General features: G+C 38.0%; 1 protein-coding gene and 1 pseudogene across 7 annotated transcripts in view; one reads left to right on the top strand and one right to left on the bottom strand.

The window, feature by feature from the left end:
- The window catches only part of Nrg3 (neuregulin 3), a 942,917-nt gene that overhangs the window by 896,718 nt on the left and 21,676 nt on the right, over nt 1-24,523 (bottom strand). The window lies entirely within an intron of this gene.
- On the top strand, nt 6,138-7,158 carry LOC126500617 (E3 ubiquitin-protein ligase KCMF1-like; annotated as a pseudogene).

Raw genomic sequence — 24,523 nt, 5'->3', positions numbered from 1 at the left:
GTTTATCATGCATTCTCCATGCACTCAGCATCCATTCAACAGTAATTAGCACTTCTACTCCGAATTTGAAACATATAATGAAACTGCTGGCGTGCAGCCCCTTTGAGAGCACACACGTCCTATAAATATTCTCCTTGTGATTCTTGGGTGCCAGCGACTCTGCTTACCCTGCAGCTGAAGAAAATAACAAGGTGGGTTTACAAATACACAAACCTAATATAACGCCATAAGTATAATGTCATTCTGAATGAAATATATCATGACAGAGAAGGATATAAAATAGAGACGAAGATGAGCTGGAGAGAGGCTTCATGAGAGAATACTATGTGAGTATCCAGTACCCGGGAGAAGCTGAGTATTTTTAGGACACTGTAGCCCAAGAAAGACACACTGTCTCTGGGGAGTGTGGATAAACAAGAAGTGAACACACAGAAGAGCTGCGGATTGACGAGGAGGCTGGGCTCAGAACATCAAGGCAGTCTACCCTGCCATATAAGAAATTCTGTTTGGTTGAGGAAGTAAAGTAGTTACTCTGCACATAGATGGGTGATACGGTCAGAGGTATGGTTTCTAATAGCAGTGTGCTAAATGACACAGGAGAAACTTGATAATAAGTGAACATGTAAGAAATACTAAAGTTTCTGTTTATGTCATAGCAAAATTTGAATTACTGGTAGAGGCAAGAGAAAAGGTGAATAGACTTGCAACCATGATGTACTCAATGGGCTCTTTCTTCACTACAGAAATCATTACACAGTGTGTCATTCCACAGAGCGAACTAGTCCCATCTACATAGCTTCAGGTTGTTCTGCCTTCTTTCCTTCCAAGCTATCCAAGAGAACATTTTCAAGCAAGTCCTTGACATATGTAATTCTTTAAGAAATAAAACTGAGGCTTTCAAACAGGTTTTTAAGAATTACCATTCTAAAAGTGACAAGCTTATAGGTAAACATAAATTCTTATCTCAAGAATGAAGAAAAGGATGGAACGATTTACAGTTTACATAGGAAACTAGTATTAATTAGTACCTAAACTGACTTCTTCAAAGATAAGATATAGGAGTAACATTATGCTATATATAATCTAATAAAGGAATAAAAGCCTTTTAAAATATTTCAACATTTATTCCTAACTTAAAATACATTGCAAATTAACAGCTGTAGGATTTTTTCTTCAATAGCACCCTGAAAAATTTATTACTTACAGTCTTCCATTTACACCCAGAAGCAAAGTAAGGGTAAAAAGAAACACAATGAATGAAACACAAAAGGACGAATTATATGAGGGAAATGTGCAGAATTTTTACAAAGATGAACAACTTTAAGTAGAAGTATAACTGTTGCTCTATGTCAAGACAACGCCAGCTTACAGTCAGAATTTCAGGGAAGTCAAGGCGGCAGGACCTTGACACAGCTGGTCACTTCACATCTGTAGTCATGAGCAGACAGAAATGAATGCACTCATGCCTGCCTATTTGCTTTCTTCTTGACACTAAATTAGACTTTTTCCCCATTGTTACACCATTCAGATCTTTTTGTCTAGGTAATGATGCCACACACAATAGACTGTGTCTTTCCACATCAATTAACTTAAGATAATCCTCCATAGACATGACCATCACCATTTGTTTAACTATGCAAAGATGTGTTACATTTGTTTACCTATGCAAAGATAGGCTGCATTTGTTTAGCTATGTAAAGATGTGTTGCATTCTTTTAACTACATAAAGAAATGTTGCATTTATTTATGTTGCAGAATATTCATTTAACTACGAAAAGATGTACTACATTTGTTTATGCTGCAAAATATTTGACAATGTGAAGATGTATTGCATTTGTTTAACTATGTAAAGATGTGTTGCTATTTTCCCTTGCCTGCCTAAGGCACCTAATTGATCTAATAAAAAGCTGAACAGCCAAAAGCAAGGGAGGGAGGTAGAGGCATGACTTGCAGACAGGTAGAGTAAGTAGGAGGAGGAACTTAGGCTCCAGGAAAAAGAAGATGACAGGCATGTCAGGGCCAGACAGACACCATGGAAGCAGGAAAGTAGGACACATGGAATGAAAGAAAGGCAAAACACCCTGAGGCAAAATGCAAACGAATAGAAACAGGTTAAATTCAGTTAAAAGGACCTGTGGGGGAAGCCGAAGCTAAGGTTGAGCATTCATAATTAATAATAAATCTCAGTGTCTTCATTTGAGAGCTTCTGGGTGGCCCAAAGAAAATTCCAACTGCACCACTCAATGCTGATAATCTTACATTAAGACTCTCTTCCCATGTGATTCTAGATTTTGTTAAATCAACAGTTATAGCTAACCATAAAGTAACTAGCAATGAATAAATAGGAAATACCACAGATCAGATGTATGTAAATAATCAAAATTATTCACTAAGTCCTATATCTCCATAAAAAACACTTTGGCATATATTAATATTTAAATATAAAAATGCAATAAGAATTATAATGCAAGTTATAAACCATATGAGAATTAATAAGATATCTTATGAGAGGGAAAACCCTAACAGCAGGAGAACCTGAACCAAACAAAGCCTTATGGCATTTATGGAAGAGATGGCATTCCTATTATACTATGTACTGAAAAGTGTCTCAAATTAGATAATGAGGTAGGAGAATTCAAAAACAACACAGAACAATATGAGCTCACAAAGCACAATTAAGAAAATATAAATAAATAACAGAAAGTTAAACATAAGAAAAATAAAGCTCATTAGAAATTAAAGTAGAAATTAGTCTGATGATATAATGGAATTCCATTTCCTTCTCATCTGAGTAGCAAGGCATTCAGTTATCTTCTGCCTGTTTGTTGCAATAAGTGTTGGCACTAACTCAGCAGAAGAAGCTAGGAGTTGGTGTAACCCAGCATTCCCATCTGACACAGGTAACAACATGAGCCAGGAAATTTGGCGATATATTGAGAGATTAGTAATGTATGTATAATTAGCCCAGAAAGCTTTATGGAAGAAATTACTCTAAAAGTTATTGTCATTGTATAAAATGGTTTAGCCACAGCCCATCATACACATATCAACATATAAGTGTAACTATAAGAATAGAACAAATTTCTCTTCATCTAAAGATTAAATAATTGTTATTGGAATATATATATTTAACAAGAAAAGATGTTCATAAACCACGAATTAAATAAGCACATTATGGATAAGTAATCCTATATATTATGAGATATCATATATACCAATATTTAATATTACATATACAATGTTTAAAATTTAGAAATATATATAAAATAAAGTGGTTGTTAATATTTTTGTCTTGGAATAAATGCAGAATGCTATTTCAAATTAAATTAAAATTCCAAATTGAAAAATTCCAAATTAAAGAAGGAAGAGATATTTGGGGAGAAAAGTAACAAAAATATACAGCAAAATAATGTCACAGACTAATTATTTTTTAAAGGTAGGTAGTTCTGCCTTAGTTCGTTGTGAAGTATGGATGTGCTCTGATCCAAAGTTCCATGTAATAAGACTAGAAGGTGAGACCCACGTTGAGTGTGCTGAGACTAAGGTAGCAGGGCCAGGAATGAAAGCTGAAGTTGCTACAGAAACAAAGTCAACCTCAGTGAGTTTTCCCTTTGCGAGTGGTAGGGGTGATGGGCTGTAACTTGAAGAGTCTACGTAGTCTATGGCAGAAACAGGTGACAGCAGAGAAGCAAGCCAGAGATTATGTCGTATGAAACCCACCTTTTCCTGGGGTACTCCCTACCTAATGCTGTAAAACTAAAGTCAAATTGCTCTTCCTAAAGATGCACTTACTCCTGAGGCCATAAAACATTAACTTCCTCTGAATTCTAACATAATCCCATTGTCATTTGGTGCTTGCTGTTCATTCTGCCTGGAGGCCTGTCTTCAAATGCTAGTTTATTGTTATTTAATTTTCATATATTTGTGTCTTTGGGGGTGTAGTGAAGGTGAAAGAGAAACTAGGAAATAATAAAACCTTGCAGCAGCAAAACTGCTTTTCCAGAGGGAAAGAGAATCAAGGTCGGCTCTCCTGGTCTGTATCATCCACATCAATTACTGCTATCTTTGCCTTGCTCCGATCTTACATTTGCCCTTCAAACAGAATCCTTTGGAGGCATCTCTGAATCATTTTGTGGGACTTTAAGTGGGCCGGCTCCTCAATCTTTTGGTGGTCTTGGTTTGGATATCTTAAATCTCTTCAACATCATATCTCACCTTACATCAATTTGGAGGCATATGTTGTGTTCATAATTTGCAAAATCTGTGTAATCAATAAGCCAGATACCTGTTAAGATGTGGGCTTGATCTATAATACACACATACACACAAATTCACACAATTTGTTTCTAAATCATTTGAAGCAATATTAAATTTGATGATGCTGATGGAAATATCCAACCAAAATTACTTTAAATTCCTAATATATGGTGTACACTTAATTTCATGTACACATACAAAGTGTAATAATCAACCCCTAGTATTTCCAAATAAATAATTTTTTTCTAAGTATAGTTAATCTTTAGTAATTGTACACATTTGCAAAGACACTGTGATGTTTCAGTATCCATAGTCACAGTGTTCTGAACAAATAAGGGTTACATTTCCATCTTTTATCATTATTTTATGTTTGGAAGCCTGTGTTCCTCTACAGTTTTCCATTAAATATTGAATATATTACGGTGAATCACAGTTCCTCCATGAAGCTACACAAAACAAAATTGAATTCCTTCTGTTTGAATCCTCATTATCAAATTGCCTCCCACACTTTCCAAGTTTTAGTAATCATTATTCTATATTCAGATAGACTTTTTACATCCACAAATAATATGAAATAATATAGACTTTGCCTTTCTGTCTGCAACTTAGCATAGTGTCTTCCAGTTCCAGTTCCATACATTTCAATGAAAATGAGAGAATGCCATTTGTCTACATGTGAATAATATTCTATTCAATATATACCCCATGTTCTTCACTCATTCGGCCATAAATGGACCTGGGTGAAGTATCTCAGATCTGTGAACAGTGAATAACACAGCATCAAACAGCGGAACAGAGGTATCTTCTTTATCATCCAGATCTCATTTCCGCTGACTAAAGACTCAAATATTGAATAGCCAGACCATGTAGTCATTCTCGTTTTAGTTTTTGAAGGAACTTCTGTAATTGTTTCATAATGCAAAGGTTCCCTGTTCTCTGCATCCAAACAAGGATCAGTTATTGTTTATCTTTTTGGTAACAGATATTGTAACTGAGGTGAGGTCATATCTCTTTGTGGTTTTAATTTGCCTTTTGATATTGCAAAAGACGAATAAAAAAGCATTTTCTTTTCCTAAATATATTGACCTGCCGAGTATCTTCTTTTGAGGATGTCTTTTCAGATCTAGTCCAACCCATTTCTGGATGGATTATCTGGCTTTTATTATTGTTATTTAGTTCTTTATATATTCTGAATATGAATTATTTGTCAGGTAAATGATTTGGAAAAAGTCTTTCATCTTCTAAATTATCCTTTAATTTTGTTGACTGTTTCTTCTGCTAGGTACAACCACTTTCTATTTTTTCTTTTGCTATTTATTCTTCTGGAATCTTATAAAATCTAAACAAAGAAAAATACTGTCTGCACTGATGACTTGAACTGCTTATCATATGATTTCATTTAATAATTTCCTAATTTCTGATCTTATATATGCCTTTCATCCACTGTAACTTTTTGGAAGGAGTGAGTATGATTTTTATACATCAATGATAAATACAGAGAAAGAAATCATGAAAGTGATCCTACTAACAATCACAAAAGGAAAAAAAAAAGATCTAGGACTAAATTTACCAAGGAAGAGACCACTATAGTGAAAATTACAAAGCACTAATAAAAGAAATTCACGAGACTCAAAGACATGAATAAACCTCTCATGATCAAGGACTGGAAACATTAACACTGTTGAAATTGCCTGTATTGCCCAAAGGTTCTACAGACACCATAAAATTCTCATGAGAATGCCAAAGATGGCCTGCCCTCTCCTTGCACAGCCAGTCTTGCAACAAAACCAGGGCAGCGCAGGAAGCCAACCGTGGGGACACACTGCAGCCAGAAACCAAGGAGGAGCCAGGCCACCACTGTTAGGACTATGACATCCTGACATGAAGGTGTCAACTGTGATTCATATTTAAAAGAAAATTTTTGAGGTCCCAGAAATAAGGGTTTAATTTGCTATGGTTACATTCTCTGTGTATCTTCTTGTGAAAGTGAGACACAGACAACAAGGCACAGAAATGACCAACCAGTGCAAGAGTAGATTTTTATGTGTCCTAAGGTGTGGACACATAACCTTTCTCTGCAGGGCAACCACAGTCTTTTACCTGTCCCTATTGCAGAAAAATAAATGGGCTACACGGAAACATCTTTTCAAGAGCATATTACTTCTGAACATGCAGAAACATCAACAGAAGTGATTGGTTGCCTATGTGCAGCATTACCTGAGGCAATCCTAATCATGTTAAAGATGGCTTTGCAGTTCATCTGACCCAGATGCCCATAGCCATTTAGCTGACTCTAGTGGTGTTTGACATGTACTTAGAATGTTTTGCCCTGGTTGGGAATTAGAAGAACCTCATGCTCATAGGTTAGGCATGCAGTTTACTAGCCGTTCTACTGGTGAATCTCTTCTTTTCTGAGTTCATACTCTCCAAGCACTAGAGAAGTCATGGGTACTATAGCTAACTGTTATCTCTGATACAAGGAGTGAGATGTTCTGCTTAACTGCTTCTTAACTCTTCTTAACTTCTTGCTTAACTCTTCTGCTTCTCAATTGTAATAACTGCAAATACTCCGATAGCAGCACCGTGCACAGGCGGTATGGCAAGAACTGGAGACAGCTCACAACACAAGCCGGCCCACTAACACCATTACAGTCACACAGTCCACAACCACAGACAACACATAAAACAGTCAGCAGCCTCCCTAGAACTCTCAATTTTTTTTTAACGAAGTCAAATGGTCCCAAAAGGTCGGAAGCAGAGTGCCAGCCCATGGAAAGTCAGAATGCAGATCATAGTCTGTTCATCCAGGAGCTCCTGATGTTCACATTAGTGCACTAAGAGAGCTCACTCTCAGGTAAGGATGAGCAAAGGGAGGTTGCAAATTTGAGTAATGAGAGCTGAATACATTAACAATACATATATGTGCTTAGATACTGTTTTAGAAATTTTAAATTTAAAAATGTGTAATAAAGGAATAGAGCCTCCACACCCCCTCTTTGATGACCTCACCACTCACAGACAATGTCCTCTCTGTTATAATTGCCAGTTAGAGGAACAACAGCTATCCTGGGTTTGTTTAGTGATTGTAATTTCAGATCTATCGCTCTTGTTACATGATGTACATTCAAAAGGAATATATATGTATATATATTTTAATCATTTCCACTTAACATGATTTTTACTTCTTGCATATTAATGTAGGTAGGGGGGAACGTGATTTCTGCCTCCTGCCCCTTGACATGCAAAAGGCTCCCTAATATCCCACATTCCAACTGAAGACAAAACTTGAAATCAAATAAAGCTGCCTTGTGTATAAAGAATAAAAACTGCTGGTATGTTTTACCTATATATTGTATTAGGTTTTCTGCAGCATACGTGAGTTTCAGTGACCTTGTTATTTAAAAATTAAATGCAAGAAATAAAACTTAAAAAAATAAAATAAATAATTTGAAAAGCAAGGCGCAAAACTTCCCCAACATTATTCAGGGAATACAGGGAAGAGTAGCTTTTGAATAGTGAATAGCCTGACTATTCACTCTTATACAAGAGACGCCGATACACAAACTCAGCTCTGCCATAGAATCTGGGGTTGCTAGCAAGTGTGCTGTTCTACTGTGTGACTTTCCTGCCTCCCTTAAACCATCTTATCCATGCAGAGCCCAGCCTGTCTCTAATGTATGAATGGAAGACATAATCTGATGTGCACTGTCGCTGTGCCCTTAAAACAAATCTTGCTTTTGTTTGTTGAAACCTTATGCAGTAGATCGGCAAAACATTCATAGCAAATGTACTCTAAACAAAAATGTTATAAACATACTAAAAAGTATGGACAGTGTCTCCAGTAAATGGTGCTGGGGCAAGTGGATAACCATACATACAAAACTAAATTTTGACCCCTGGAAGTTTTCCTGTACCCAAATGCACATTTCCCCTCAACCCTGTGGAACAGCATAATTCCTAGAAAGAATTCTTCACTTGAAGGGTTTGACTAAGTACTTTCCAGACAGTTCCTTAAATGATCCCAATGGTGATTCAACAGATGTCTGTTTGATGAAAAAATGAGTTATGTTTTGCATTTACTGCCCCCTCACAGCAACAATTGGAACAGGATGGCTTTGTAGCATGACTAAACCAAAGCAAAGTTTGTATGCCTCAGGAATATTGTAACAATAGTTAGTGAGGTGAAATAAATCAAAGGGCAGTAAATTGCTAAGTATCAAAAGCATCCCAAAGTTCTTTGACAGGATAAATGCAATCACTGCATTCACTACTCACGACCAGTGACATGTCAATACAGAAAAAGAAATCCAGAATTTTGGACAAGGTCAATGAACCTATTTGCAGCAGGTAAAAATACCAAGGAAAATTAAGAATGCTTTATTGGTAAAAGCAAATGCTATCATTTTCCCAGCAGTTCATGTTTGCCTAGAGTGCCTTCCTATACATTTAAAATAATTCCTAACAAATCAGAGGGGAGGTACACTCTCCTCTTACAAGGAATGTGGCAATAAAGATGGGACACCTTAATGCATCATTATTCACTGCTAAGGCAAAGCCTGGGAAAAACCATTTACGAGCAGAAAAATCCAGAAAACATGATTGATGGGGTGGTGTTTTACATGTCTTTTGCATGTAATCCAAAATATATTAGAAAGTCCTTGACATAAGAATCCTGAAAGGCTGTAACAAATTACATTAGCGTTTCCTCTGCCCTTATGGTAGAAGGAAAGCCCAAGTGAATAATATGAGCACAGAACTGAAGTGAGCAGCAGAGGGGGAAGGGCACAGCCCTTCAAATCTACCACTGGAAACTGTAAACCTTGACTGAACTATCAAGAAGCATTCCAAATACAGCAAAAGTAAAGTCAGATGTACCCAGATGGCAAAAGTCACAGATATTCTAGTGCAAAGATTTCTTTCCACTTCATTTGAACATAGCACCCATCACTTGACAGACTTTTCTAAAAGAAGGAAGAAGAAGAAGAAGAAGAAGAAGAAGAAGAAGAAGAAGAAGAAGAAGAAGAAGAAGAAGAAGAAGAAGAAGAAGAAGAAGAAGAAGAAGAAGAAGAAGAAGAAGAAGAAGAAGAAGAAGAAGAAGAAGAAGAAGAAGAAGAAGAAGAAGAAGAAGAAGGAGTGAGCCTGCCCAGGTTTCCCAGGTTTCCTTAAACATTAGTTATGGAAACACATTATGCTCCCCAAAGCTGATAAGAATTGGTTTCTACAATGCCCAGCACTCTCAGTTTTGTTCATGCCAAGGGACAACTTGAAGGGGGCTATGGGAAAGGATGTTTTTGAAAAATACATGAAGCGACTTCTGTGACATGCTAGACAGACTGCACATGGTGGATGGTAAGCCTGTGCACCGAGAGCAAGAACAGTTACCGCTTCCATCAGGTGATCATTTCAGTTGTCCGTGTCGTTTTCCCTCCTCCAACAGTTGTGCACGGCTGCCTCCAGAGTTAAAGAGTTTTACCCAAAATCTATTCTCAATTTAATTAATACAGAGGGTTCTCTTATTTCCAAGTACGCAAAAGTGCTTTCTTTCCTTCTATCATGCATCGTTCCCCTGTGCATCCAGCCATTCAGCTTATTCACATGACACACAGAAATAACCTTTGCAGCCGCTGCTTCACTCTGAAGACACGGGGAGTGGTTGGAGATAAAAAGCCAGATAAAACAAGCTCATTGCTAGCTATAATCAGAGGAGGTTATTATGCACCATGAGATGTGTAAACTGTTTATGGAGATCAGGGTAAGGAGATATGAATTACAAATGAGGGTTGTGAAGTAGAAAACTCTTAATGTAAAGTGGATCTGAATTGGTTCTTGAATAAGTTAAATGATTTAAGTGTACTTAATAATTTAATTTCAATCTAACCTGGCAAAAATCAGACAACATATTATCAAGGTTCTTCCATTAACCAGGATATGTTTACAATCTGTGGTTGGTTATTTATATTTTTAGCCATCGTATTATCCAATTAGGGAAGCGGTATAAACTAAAAGTCTAAGTTTTAGGATGGGCCAGAATTGTGGCAAAGTTTTAGATTCCTCTGGGAAATAACATTATGGGCCAGCATCCACATTCATAATAGTACTGCATTTCCAATTCTATCATCCATTAAATGAAAATGTTCATAGTCTCCACTTTGAGACATTTTGTGAAAATTGAATTGGAGAATGTACCAGATTGTGGAATAATGTGAGGAGACACTACTCAGCAGAAAGGTAAGACATTGTTATGTATCACCAGTTGCTCAAGCAAGTCTGGAGATACCGGAATATAAGCACAAACCAAGGCCTGGAGCTGGCATGACCTGTCTCTGGACTTAAGTATTCGCTTACGGTCAGTTTTCATGTACCTGACACCTGAATGGCACACTCTCACATTTATGGAAGTACCAGGACTTCACTAATTTACTCTTAGTGATGCTACTTCCAGTCCAAATATGCCAATGCTTATATTCCATTTAGTCCGGAACTGGAAGACGGATGATCTCAAAGCTCCACCTATAATGTGTGAAAACTCATATCCAGTTGTTTGTATGACACACAGATCTTTTAAAAGTCACTTTCTCTATACTACTTCTTATTAGGTTTCTTGCTTTTGATCAAAATTCAAACTATATGGCCACATAAGATGAAACAATAAAAATGGTGAAAATGTTAGATGCCCACTAAGTATTTACTGAGGAGAAGAGAAACAGCCATTTCAGCTATGGGACAAACTAGAATGAAGTAGACTTCTATTGTCCTTGCCTGCTAGGACAGGAGGGAGGAGGACACTGGACATGTGGTGAATCTGAATTCGGATAAATTCCAAATGTTTACTAAAGCTAGAATGGGTACTGAAAATTCATAAAATAGAAAGTATTCTAATCACACATCGGTTACATGTTGAAGGGATATTTTAATACATATTTATTTATATTCATGTATGTATATGAATATATATGTTAGATAAACTGCTGAAATAAACTTGCACATGTATTTACATATGGCTCACTGTGTACTAATGAACTGCTCACCTTGCTGGATAGGCAAGAGCTCCCTGTCCTGGGAGATGAAAAATATTCATTTCTTCGAATCATTAAGCTCCTCTGATTTGTGACTCACCGCAGTTTGGAGACATTGTGAGGAAGAACATGAGTCTTTTGTGTGTCATCAGAGAGACTGAAACTGCATTCACAGTGGGGAGACTCCCAAGAGCTCCCAGGAATCACTGGATAATTCCAGGTTCCCTAAGAGTTGATCCGAGCAAAAAGCTGGCTTGCTACATTCTCCTGACCATTGGTGGTGATCAATAAACATTCTATGTTCAATAATGCCAAGTAGGTGCACCTTGCAGCGGAGTTGAAAAAGAAAGAGCAACCCCACAGCTGAAGACAGAATGTAATCAGGCATTCTATTTGATGTTTTGGTTTTATTGTGAAAATATACAGCTAAGATATATGTAAAGGTGTGTTGACTACTATAAGAGCCTTTAAAATATTCGAATTGATCAGCACCTACATTAATCTTTTGTACACCCAAGAAGAAAGGCCACCCTTCTGTCAGTTTGTAGAACCTGGTCTCCCTAAGCCAGGAGCAGCCATGGGGTAGAGATATTTATTTAACATCCAACGCTAAATATCAAGCACATGTAGTAGACAGTAGGCTCTTGGAAGTGGAGGATAGAAAAGCAAGTAGACCTAGATCTGAATGGTTCTTAAAACATTAAAAGACCTTTTTATGGAGGAGTCGGACAACATATATCCCATTGTTGCCACAAAAAAGTCATAAATTTTATTAGCTAATTTTCCAAGGGAATAGTCCATTAATGAAGATGAGACTGTTTTAATAAAATATAAATTACCCCAGTGTAAGACACTTGCCCACAAGACCCTCACTAAGAACAAAACTGGGGCCTTCACAGGATATAACAATAATGAGTCATAATAAAGGTCAGGTGCGGGTATTTGTGCTCCTCGTTTACTTTCATACTTAGTTTGAATCATAGATAACCTACAAATTGCTTTAGGGAGGCACTGTTTCCCTCCTTCTGTGCATCAGGGGGCACAACCAGAGTTTATACCTAGTAGATAGCCAAAGGAAGAGTAAAATTCGAGTCTCTAGAAGGTAATCTGCACATTTTAGAACAAACTCTGCATCCACTCTGAGGGTTCCCTATTTGCAGTAATTTTATTATTAAAGTTTCCGACAGAATCCATGGGCATGATCTGTGGGAATGGAAATGTTAAACAAGAATGGAAAGTTGTATAAAAATGAGTATAAAAATAATTTAACATGTAATTTTAAATATCTAAAAGTGTTTTCATTACAAAAGCAATACATGTCAATTATGAAAATATAAACAAGAATAGTTAAAATCACTTAGAATCCATGAATCAGACAAAAAAGCTATCATTAATTTGTCAATAACTACTGAAATGTACACACGGGTGACATTTGACGCATGTAGCAGCTAGTATGTGGCATTTAGAAACCAGACCTACAGAGGCCACCCTGGACAGTCTACATAGCTAGACCACTGGTTAGAAAAGCCACAGATTTGTGCTATTCATTTAGTAGAATCATCATATCTCACAGATTTTGAACCTCCTTCCTAAAAGTGACAAAAGGTTAAACATCTTTTAAATTATATATTCATTCAATTGGAGGAACTGTGCTGTCTGTCCTAGAAAAGCAAAGCCTTGAGTTCACAGTGGCCTTCGTGCATTTGTTGACCATCTCTATGATGCTGGGAAGAAGCTACTAAGTGGGACAAGGTAAGAAAGAGTAAGAACAGCCTCTTCTCTCCTTTAAGGTCATAAACACTAGGCCTATAACAGCATTTGGCTCTGCATGAGAGCACCGGTCAATGGTAAGCCTCAGCTCATTATTCCAAAGGTGGGGTGGAAGAGAAGTGTAGCTTTCACTATTTTTTTTTTTATTTGAAGCTCCATTACAGCCTCTGCTAAATTAACCTTTCTTAAGTAAGCCCTTGGTTACTCCATCAATGTACCTTGAATAAATCCAACCATAAAACTGATTAAAGATGGTGCCGTCTTCTACATTGCTTCCCACATATTATCTGACCTTCCTCCCCACAGTCCCTTCTGGAAGCACGTTCAATCATTTCCACTTTAAAGATTTGGAAATTAAGCCTTGGAGACATTAATTAGCTTGCATAAGTTTACACACCAGATTTATCTGTCTCCATTGCCAGGCTCTTAGCACCACATTCAACTGCCTTTAGAATATTGACCAGGGAGGACAGACACAATATATCAAGTTAAATGAGCACAGCTAGGAAAAAAAGGGACTTTGAAGGTCTGGTACCTACCAGTCTTCTATCTTATCATGCAAGAACCCCTTAGCTTCAGTCACATGGTTCTTAAGATGCAGGGGATCTTTAGTTCTCTTTCCACAGAATGTCCTCATCCCGCCATCAGCTTTACTTGTACATGGCCTTCCCCATTCGTAGCCTAACAAAAGAACTCAACCTCAGCATTGTAGCATTAAGGCTTTTGTCAAAAGCATTTCCTTCTTCATCAACTGCTGAATATTCTCTTTGCCTAGTCCCATCATAGCATGAAAACATGAAGTCAATTTTACAGCAATTGGTACAAACAACACTCTATGTTCAAAACCACATGTGTCTCTCTGACCCTGTCATCATATGTCCTCATTCAAAGCCTGAATAAAATGAAAAAGGAAGGAGGGAAGGAGGGATGGAGGGAAGGAGGAAGGGAGGGAGAAAGGGAGGGAGGGAGGGAGGGAGGGAGGGAGGGAGGGAGGGAGGGAGGAAAAAAGATAGAAGGAAAGAAGGCAAACAACATTTCTGGAAAGCATAACCTGAAAATATTAGCAACCAGTCTGTTTCTTAGTAAATATAATTTTGTTCATTTTCTCTTTCTGCTTGCCTTCACTTTATAATCTTTGGTAATTAAGATTTATTCCTACTATAGTTCAGAATACATTTCCTAAGTATAATGGAAATCCTAAAATAGGTAGTTATGATTCTTTTTTTTTTTTTAAAAAAAAGGGGGGGTTCTTCCTTAGGAAGGCATTGTTTTTGTGTTTTTGTTTAGTCTCTTTAGATATCCGGCACCCAAAGTAATTCAAATTAATTCTGCTGCACCACTCCTTATAGAATTGGAAGGTTTCTTTGTTTTGTTTTACTTATTTGTTTGTTTGTTTGTTTTGGTGTACAGAAAAATTTAGAAGTAAAAAACACGGTTTTAAAAAGAAGTATACTTAGAATAAACAACAGAGGAAGAAACGTCTTCCTGATAGTCTCATTGAAGAAGCAAGTTATAGGTCACAAAGGGACAAGTGCAAATTATTGCCTCCGTCAACGAAACAGTAAAGGTGGGTGGGCTAGGAATCCCTTAGGTCCTACCACAGAAGTCTGCAGAGGGGTCATTTCCTGTGTATCAGAAAGCATCTATGGGCCAAGAGCTGGTCAAAAGTGAAAGCCCTCTATGGACTGGTGGTATCTTAAGTGAGGAAGTCAGGGACAGGGCTGACTGTGGGTGAACTGCCATGGTTTCTACTATGGCAAGCTTTACTCTGTACTAGCGTTTTAGCTGAAAATGTCACATTCTGCTTGGTCAAAAGTAAATGAATTCTCCTAGTGGCTAATTGACATGATTAGCAACGATTTGACCAAATGCCAAAATACCTCCTAATGCCTTGCTGATAAAGACATAGTAATAAGACTCAAAACTAAAGGAAGCATTTGGCATGAGCCAAATTGATGGGGAAGAAGTGACTATCATAATATTGGTAACTAAATTAAAGTGTGTTTTTCTGGAAATAATATCTGCTGACACAAATTTTGATACATTCCAAGGATAAACTCCACTGCCTGACTTGGTTTTATTTTAAGGAGAAGTTTTCAGAACAAGTCCTAAGTTTAAAATTTAGGCAAGTTTAAAAACTTGCCACAGTGGCTCTTCTCAGCAGTTCCCTTGTGCAGGAAAGTAGCATCTGTGGTATTCATGTCCAGTCAGAGCTGCAGCTCCATGTTCCCAAACAGCTGTGATGGCATTGCTATTTCCATTTCAGAGAACAAGAATTCTTAGCTCTAAGTGAAGTTTTTAAACCACCCAAAGCAGAGTGCCTTATGTTTTCACTAGGTTATCTCTTATCCCTATCTTTTCTTTATAAATTAATCGTGACTTGATTTCCTGAGGTGTGTCTTCATTGAACACTGCTAAGTGCTCAAGAATCTAATCTTCAAGGACCACCATTAAAGTAACCTGGATATTATTAATTTTTTGCTTACTATGAACATCTTCCAGCTTTGGGAGGTTTGCCTTTGGTGACTGTTGGAAGCTAAAGTGGGAGAAGAGAAGAACCAGTATTTTACTTGTTGTCTAGTGGAAGCAGAGCAAGCATAGATGATGAAGTAGGGGGCAGTCAATCATTCGCAGATTATCATTTGCCACCACCACCAAATGTCCCCCTGCAGGATACCAGTGTATACTTTGACCTTAAATATGTTAATTGAAAAGGCCCCATAGGGGGAAAGATAAATAATTCATTCACTCCACTAGCTAAGAGTTCAGAAATCTTTAGATATATCAGAATAAGCGATTCTTAGTTCACAATGGTACAAAGGTCACTCATTCAATATGGATTTTAAAGTAAAGGGAAAGGGACCCAACTTGAGAGCAATGAACGATGTGAGAGCAGACATACAGCATTGCATTAACAAGCAGAGTTGGTTGGTGGTGACACGCATGTTAATCTCAGCACTCAAGAGGCAGAAGCAGATGAGTCTCTGTGAGTTCAAGGCCAGCCTGGTCTACAGAGTGTCTTCTTTCCTACCAACATTCAGTTTAGTTTTCTCTACCTAGCTCTGCCCTACCACAAGCCAAAGCAGTTTCTTTATTAACCAATGATAATAAAACAAATTCACAGCATGCAGAGGGGAACCCCACATCAACTAGCTTGTGTTTAAATATTATTGCTATCTAAAAACATAATTTGTAATTATGGATTCCATCTTCCTAGAGAGAGAAGAAACTATGTTGGCTTTTTATAGCTACAACTAACTTCTTCTTCCGTTACTTCTCCAGGAGTCCTCAAGGCACTGCCAACAAAACAGTCTTCCTTGCAATGTAGTAGCTCACATGCCAAGAAACACTCACTGGTTTCAGCCAAATATGGATCAATAAGCAATAAGCATTTCTGCAAAAATCTAGTGTATGTCCTATGAGCTGGAACCCTGGATCAAGAGCTCAAACGGAGCAAGTAAACACCAATCTTTAGAAAGGGAAAAGGTACTTGAATAATGCCAGCCAATCTGTTCCTAGCAAAATCAGAATGAGAACTCAGATATTTCTGTGGCCTCAATCAGTTCTCTAAAACGTCTAGCCACAGAAGTGGGTGTGGCTGGTGTTTATAGCTGCAGTGGGACACTAATTCACAGACTTGCTTGACTGGCTCATGGAAATATCTGTAAACTTTACAACAACAACAAGAAGATACTGACCATGCCAAGGTTCAAATGAAACAGTCATTGTAATAATCTTTGATGTGGGATGTGCTTCTGTATATGCGTTGCTCTTATTGGTTAATGAATAAAGTTGCTTTGGTCTATGGCAGGGCAGAATATAGCCAGGCTGGAAGAGATATAGAGAGAGAGTACGTGGAGCCAAGGAGACATGTTGCTACTGAAGGAGAAGGACATGCCTTACCCGTAGACCACAGCCTTGTGGTGATACACATATTAAAAGAAATTGCTTAATTTAAGATGTAAGAGTTAGTTAATAAGAAGTCTGAGATAATAGGCCAAGCAGTGTTGTAATTAATATAGGGTTTTTTTTGTGATTATTTGGGTCTGGGTGTCTGAAAAACCAAGTGCAGCCACATCTTAGAATCCATGGTGGTACCAAGTGATAACATCTAAGAAAGATGCTCCTTGTTAGTAGAGACAGATAGGTGTGTCAGTGTGTCATTCATTGCTAAGGGAAAGGTAATGGTTAATCATTACCGTCACCTTTGCAGGGCCTTAAGATCACCATGGACCCAAAACTCTGTGCATGTCAATGAGTAATTTTCTAGATTATGTTAACTAAGGTGTGAAGACACAACCTAAATATGGGTAGTACCATTCCATGGGCTAAAGTCCTCTGAATAAAAATGAGTCAGGGAGCTAATTACAAGCATTCATTATTCACTATTCTGATTACTCTTGGGGGGGTGCAATGCAACAAGCTGACTCCTGCCCTAGACAGCACACCTTAACTGCAGGGAGAAACTATATCTCCTGCACACCTTTCCTGCAGGGAGGAACTATATCTCCTGCACACCTTTCCTGCAGGGAGGAACTATATCTCCTGCACACCTGCCCTGCAGGGAGGAACTATACTTCCTGAAATTGTGAGCCAAAATCAACCACTTGTTTGAATTTGCATTGTTCCAGTATTCTGTCACAGAAACAAGACATATAAAACTGATACAGGTCATATACCTAAAAGCACTGTTTCAAAAAAAAAAAAAATCCAAATCAAGTAAGCTTGAAAAAAAACCTTACTCCCTCCACAAATCATAAAATATAAGCTATAGAAATATTCAAGGTTTTTTCTCTAATAACTGAAAAAATAACCTTAAAGGTTTAGACTTTCTAAAAAGTATATACCGATTATGCATTCACAAATGGTTCCAATACAGAACATCAGAATCCATATAATGTGGCAATCGAGCCATAAATAAAGTGAGGAGATATTTTTTTAAGCTATGTGAAAAACAGTATTAATCTTTTGCAGAGGGCAACAGCTATTCACCAGAAGTAATGGGTTGCAAGAACAGAGCAAGGGCTGGGAACATGACTTGGTGGATAAAGTGTCTATTGTACAAGCACAAGGACCAGGATCCAGATACCCAGTACCCATGTGAAAGGTAACTAGGTAATGCAGTCACCTATATTCCCAGCACTGGTAAGGCTGAAACAGGCTATGCCTGAGGCAATATGGTTTTCTAGAATAGTCTGTGAGCTATGGGATCTCAAGAGACCTTTAATAAATAAAACGGAGAATGATGGAGGAATAAACCAGTCATCAACTCTGGGCCTCCACAAACATGCAGCACACACACACACACACACACACACACACACACACCTACACTTATGTAAACATGCATATATACTTGCATGCACTCCACACACATACAAATGCAAAGCCTAAGGAGAAGGAAGAGGAGAGGAGAGGAAGGTATTAATAACAACAACAAAACAACATATTCATAGCTCTCAAACTTCATTTAGCTTTCAGAAGAAGCTTAAACCATAATGAAAACCATTATAAGAGCACACAGAGTTACTGAGTAATGTCCCATTGAATTGTGCAAAGACATTGTTCTATCTTCTGCTTGGACTGCTTAAGTTTTAACTGTGAATGCAAAAGATAATATTGTTGTTAAAGTCTTGTGTGATCCCAAAGTGTGGAAAGAATGGTCTGATGAAAGAGCTTTTCACACATTAACCATGTAAACTCAGCTCTGTAGTCCCAGAGTGAGTGCATCTGGCTACCCAAAGGCTTTTCAGCTAATAGCATGCTCTGAAGACTTAGAGAAATGAGAATCCTGGAGTGTTTGCAAGGACCTCAGAAGGCACATTACTTTCAACAAGGGAATGATGACAGAGCACATTGACCTAGGAAAAAATGATAAGTGATTTGTGAATGAGTAAAAAATAAAAACTGAGTTCATTTGGGAATGATGTGGATTCCTAAGCAATAAATCAGTCTGAATGAGTGTTCTCCTTTTAGAAAGTTAAACAGCGGTGCATGATACTAAATTCGTGAATGAATCAAAACTGGGGGAAACAACGAGAATACTGTAAGATATAGTCAACAGGACCCTGGTCTGGAGATCTACTCTTGGTCCTGAACTTAAACATCAAGATCATCTTGACAGTAATAAGAATTTCAGCTTTTTAGTAGGAGATTTTCAGGGCTCTAAGCTTTTTCTTTTTTAAAGATCCATTAAACGTTAAGGAATCTGTGTTTTTACAACAACACTCTTAGGTAGGTACAATGATACATGAAGATCTTATAGAGGAGAAAATTTGGGCTCTGGAAAGATAACTTTTAAAAAAATTCAGCTGTTTAAAAGAAAGGATTGAGATTTTGGGGGAAACTGTTTCATTCCCCAAAACAGTCACCAAGAAGCAGCCAAAGAATGTGAAGTCCAGCCTCTATGAAGACAAATTAGATGACGCTACTGGATTGGCCTAGAGAGAAAACGATTTGGAGTCTGCTGGCATGGCTTCAAGTTACCCTTTTGGCTCCAAGTAGGGGAGCCAATAGACGTACACTGAAGGTAATATTGAAGGTAAGAATATGAGGTTTTAAAATATTGAACACTGTCTGCAAGTTGGAGGGAAGGTCTAAGGAGACGTTGAGCTGCCTTGTCACTGAAATCAGAGACTTGCAGTCATTGCTCTTAGTGATTTAAACAAGGAAGGCTGACTAAACTGACTTCTCTCAAATTCAAATTCCTGGAGGATGCAAATGCACGGCCAACCATGTAACCATAACGATGAAGATGCATCCTAGGAATCTCAACGATGGATAATAGATTGTTCTTCATCATTAACATCTTCTACATAGCAGTGATCTCTAATGTGAATATTTAATGTGAAGCTCAGTTCTCTGTTGGAATCTTTGAATAAGTCTGCATCATCTTCAGATTTTTTAACGTGCAAAAGACCACATAGCAGTTGAACGTGTTTGTTTTCCTTCACTCTGCACCATTGCCCTGAAACAACAATGATTTGCACTACTTAAGCAAGGCCTTTCGGAGACAGCTAATGAGGCAGTCAAGCCCTTGTGACTGAAGCTCTCCAGATGGGTTTACTGGAGTGTTGGAAGCCTTGCCCTCCCAGCCGTGGGATATACAGGTTCTCAGCACACTTCTATCTTTCCACTTATATTAGCTACTGTTATTCAAACAGAAATACCAACGACAGCAATTTGGCTACAATGGATGTCTCCATGCAACATTTATCTGCCTTCTGGAAGTCTGCTGAGCTGTGTTTACACCAGCTTATTTAATTTTGTTTGCGTTTAGCATGTTAACCCAGTGCTTGGGCACTCATGAGTTAGTGTAGAGAAAAGCACAGACATGACTTGTGCCTAATCTTTTATGAGAAACACAGCTGGTCCTATCACTGTTCCTAGCATATCTGGAAAGGATTTTAAGATATAATTACATGTCTTGCACCTGCACGGCAGGTGGTAAACACATGCCTGGAGGGTAGGGTGCTGAGTCCGAAGGAAAACCAAAAAGGTTTTTTCTTCCTGTTTTACTTTTTTTTTTTTTTTAAGTAAGGCAATCCATTTTCTCTGTGCTATGGAATATTTAGGTCAAATATCTTTGGGGCTATTTTTGGATGTAAGTGAACAGTTCGAGGGAGGCGATGGAGAAGGACATTGAAAATGTGATTGGGTTATGAAATCAGGCCTTTTCTCATCCCCAGTGGGAACACACTGGCCATGCTACTTAGCTCCTCCCACTTCAGGCTCCGTCCAGTGAAATGGAGACAATCAGAGCACCTGTCCCATTGGACGCTCTCAGGAATGGGCTGCGGTGTTGAGGCTCACAGTCATGCAGTTATACTGGCATGCCACTGACTTCCTTTAGGAAGATAAATGTTAGAATTAAGTACAATGTCAAATATTTTAAAGTCGGAGAGGTAGTGGCAGAAACCACTTGACCAGTGTTCTCTCCATCCCGGGGCCACTTGTCAACTTTCTATCCTACTTTCAATCAAGTACTCAGTGAGCAAGCCATGAACTTCTACAAAAAAAAAAAAAAAAAAAAAAAAAAAAAAAAAAAAAAAAAAAAGGAGAAGAAGTATTTAAGACTGGATAGTATAATCAGCAACCATTTATGTCTTTGAGCTCCACCGGGAAAATCTCAAATCAGGCCTCTGTCCCAGATCTGTCTCGTCTATGGGCAGTTACCTGTTTCTTGTATTCTCACATGGTCAAAAGCAGAAAGAGGATACAAGCCCTCTTGTGTTTCTTCTTAAGAAGCTAATTCCACTATGAGGCTCTCCCAACATGACATAATTGCATCTGATGTCTCCTTCTTGCACAGGTTTAAAGTGATGTTCCATGGTATGAATCACATAGATATTCACCCCAAATCAGGACACCTTCACCTCTGTCACCTGAATACCCAACTCCCTTGTACCACTTTACCAAAGTTCTCATTCCATTACCTTAAGAAAAGAAGTCTTGATTTTGGGGCTTCAGCTTGCATATGACTAAGAAAAGGGTACCCTGTGACAACAACATCAGAGACACCAGTGAAAACTTTCACAAAATATGTAGAACATAAAGCAAGTTATGAAAGCCTGCTTAGATGCAGGAGCTACAATTACCAGTGTCTGAAACCAAGCTTCACTGTGAAAGTGACCTGATCATTCCTATTCCTACAGACACACACACACATACACACACACACATACACACACACATACACACACATACATACACAACAAAAGAGACAGAGACACAGACAGTGAGACAGAGAAGATTATCATGATACATAAGTAAAAACTGTGGTCCAGTATATGACAACCAAGCAAGTTCTTTCTGCAAAAACAAGCAAACAAACACATGATCAGACTACATTTTCCCACATCCAGGAATCCTACTTAAAATTCATGGTTACTTGGATTTGTTAAAGAGTCATTTAATGTTTTCTGTCAAATGTCAACATTTCTACAAACATAGAACACATATTTGATGGGTGTGAAGCCACTCTCCTCTGTAAGGAACAGTAACCAAATTCTCTTTCCTTCTCTCTATCCTCCCAGTACTGGAAATTCGGGGAGTTGCTTGCTACAGAATAATGTTTATCTGCTGTCCAGGAAGTAGAGGCAGTACTAAACATAGTCCCTCAGCTCCTGTACTAGACTCCAGAGACAAAGGTGGGAAGTCACATAAGATGACCTCTATTATAATCCTAAACATCTACCTTTCGTTCAGACTCATTCATACCCACCAGTTTCTTGATCTTGCTGGAAGCCAGAGAGAACCAGTAAGCAGCTCATTTTCAACAATGTTATGTGGATCCCATTGTTCATCTCATCACTGACAGATAACAGGTGAGACATAAATAAAATCTTACATCCCAAAGGGAAAAATTTTCGCCAAAGCTGCTTCCAAAATGTCATATTTTCACCCATCATAAACTCCTACCATATCCATCTGCAATATGCCTGAGCTTCAGTGGTACTGCAAATGGATGACAGATGATATCCTGCACAATTTCTTGTTTACATTGCACTTCCTCAAATGGTTCAAGAAATTTACCTACCATTGGTTACATTCTCTTGAATGGCAGTCATGTCTGCTTAATGAGTCCTAAAACACTAGACAAACATATAGATGTCTAATTTAAATTAAGCACTTCTATGTTGGCGAGCTGTAAATCTTGACCATTTCTCGAAAATTCAGCTAAACGAATGTTGCACGACAGGAGCAATCAGAGTCTACCTGACAACCTCACCCTGATCAGAGGGAACTTGTTGGCATTCTTTGAGGAACCCGAGGGCATCAACACGGAACAGCAAGTTTTGCAAGCCTATAACTCACAGTGTGTTTTTGTAGGATCCACAGGCTCTTGCAAATTCTTTGGTGTTGCTTTCTGAAGGAACTTAGAGATATGTAATATACATGGACTCTATATGAATCATTTTGAAATATTAGGCATTTTAATAGGAAAAGTGTGTTAAAAGAAGAAGTTATTTAATACCTGTTTAAAATAGATACATGGCAAATATGTTCCCAGTTTTCTATTTCTTTGGAAACAACCAGTGTTAATTTCTCTGGTTCCTTTGACAACTCCACAAAATCATCAGCTCCAGAGAACACAACCCCATTGAAATTGAGCAGGCACAGGCCAGAACATACATTCTCTCCAGTGGCTTTCCCTTCTTTAATTAGTGTAGGACATTCCCTGTGGCTTCCTGAACATTACCCATTACTTCTTGGTGAAATTGTGTTCACTCCCTGGTTAATCAGTGGCAAATAAAACTGCAATAACCATCTTGTCTCCTGTTGACTTAGGTCAAGTATAGATTACAATCGCCATGACAAAGTATCCGAGCATAGTCCATTGTCCTTGGAGGATAGTTCACACCAAGTGACAAAAATGCTTAGTCCCACATCTTATTTTTCTACTTACACTAATGAAACATTTGGTGAAGATTAGAACTTTCATGGACAAAGTGCATTGTTAATAACTAAGATAACAACAATAACAAAAACAATAGCAGAGGAATTGTAGCACAGAACCAAAATCATACAACCTGATTTTCACCTGTTAATCTATTCATAAAACATCTCTAAAAGGCAGACAGTCTCTTTCAAAGTGTGGAGAATCAAACAGTAAAACCCATAATTAAACCTTACTAAAGTTAAGAATTTATTAATCAATCTCTTGTCAACTGATATTTCAACTCTTCTTACTGAAATCACAGGAATCTGTAGTCTGTGAAAAGCCAAGAAATTTAAAATGAGAGAAATAAAATTTAAGATGGAATATCTAAGAGAATTAAAGTTGGCTACCACCCCACCACATTGTATCTTAAAGTATCCATCGTAGTTACAGATTTGGTAATATAATCTGAAGTCTTCTTTCATACTTCATTATAGAATAAGCATTCCTTTAGGCTACGGATTTTAAGAAATGATTTGTTTTGCTGATAGAGTAGAAATCTCTTGTTAGAAAACAGAGATTATTTTGATAAATGCCCTTGCACAAAGAGATCTTTACCAGTGCTGGATATCAGAGGAAAATTATGGTTCACTTGTGCAAGATAGGAAATTGGAATATTCTACAAATTGTCTTGTCCAGTTAGTAGCTTTTGCCAACTCTGGACACAGGGAGGGCTCAGAGTCAGACAGTTGTCTTGGCAGCCTGATCTCAGGCTGAGCAACTGTCTAGTCTGTAGGAAATTTCCTGAAATGCTGTCCTCTCCTTCCCCTTAAAAAGTAAGTCCTTACTCTTCCCCCATCATATCAATGGGACAGAACAGATATAGTCCTGGCTGGCTTCACTCTCCTGGAGCTGATGCCAGTTTGTGGCAGATGACTTCTCTCCTCCAGGCAACAACAACACTTGGACTTTTCATTTTCTTTCCTTCTGCCAAAAAAAAAAAAAATCGCCATTCTCTGGGGGAGTCTCTAGCAATCCAACATTTTAGCATTGTATGCCTTTCTTCTCACTCTCTGCTCAGCTGCCCCCTACCCTGGCA

The sequence above is a fragment of the Alexandromys fortis genome, unplaced genomic scaffold, assembly GCF_014885135.2.
Source record: "Alexandromys fortis isolate MF-2015 unplaced genomic scaffold, M_Fortis_MF-2015_v1.1 scaffold_46, whole genome shotgun sequence".
Classification (NCBI taxonomy): domain Eukaryota; kingdom Metazoa; phylum Chordata; class Mammalia; order Rodentia; family Cricetidae; genus Alexandromys; species Alexandromys fortis.
This window is presented reverse-complemented; position numbering and strand designations above follow the sequence as displayed.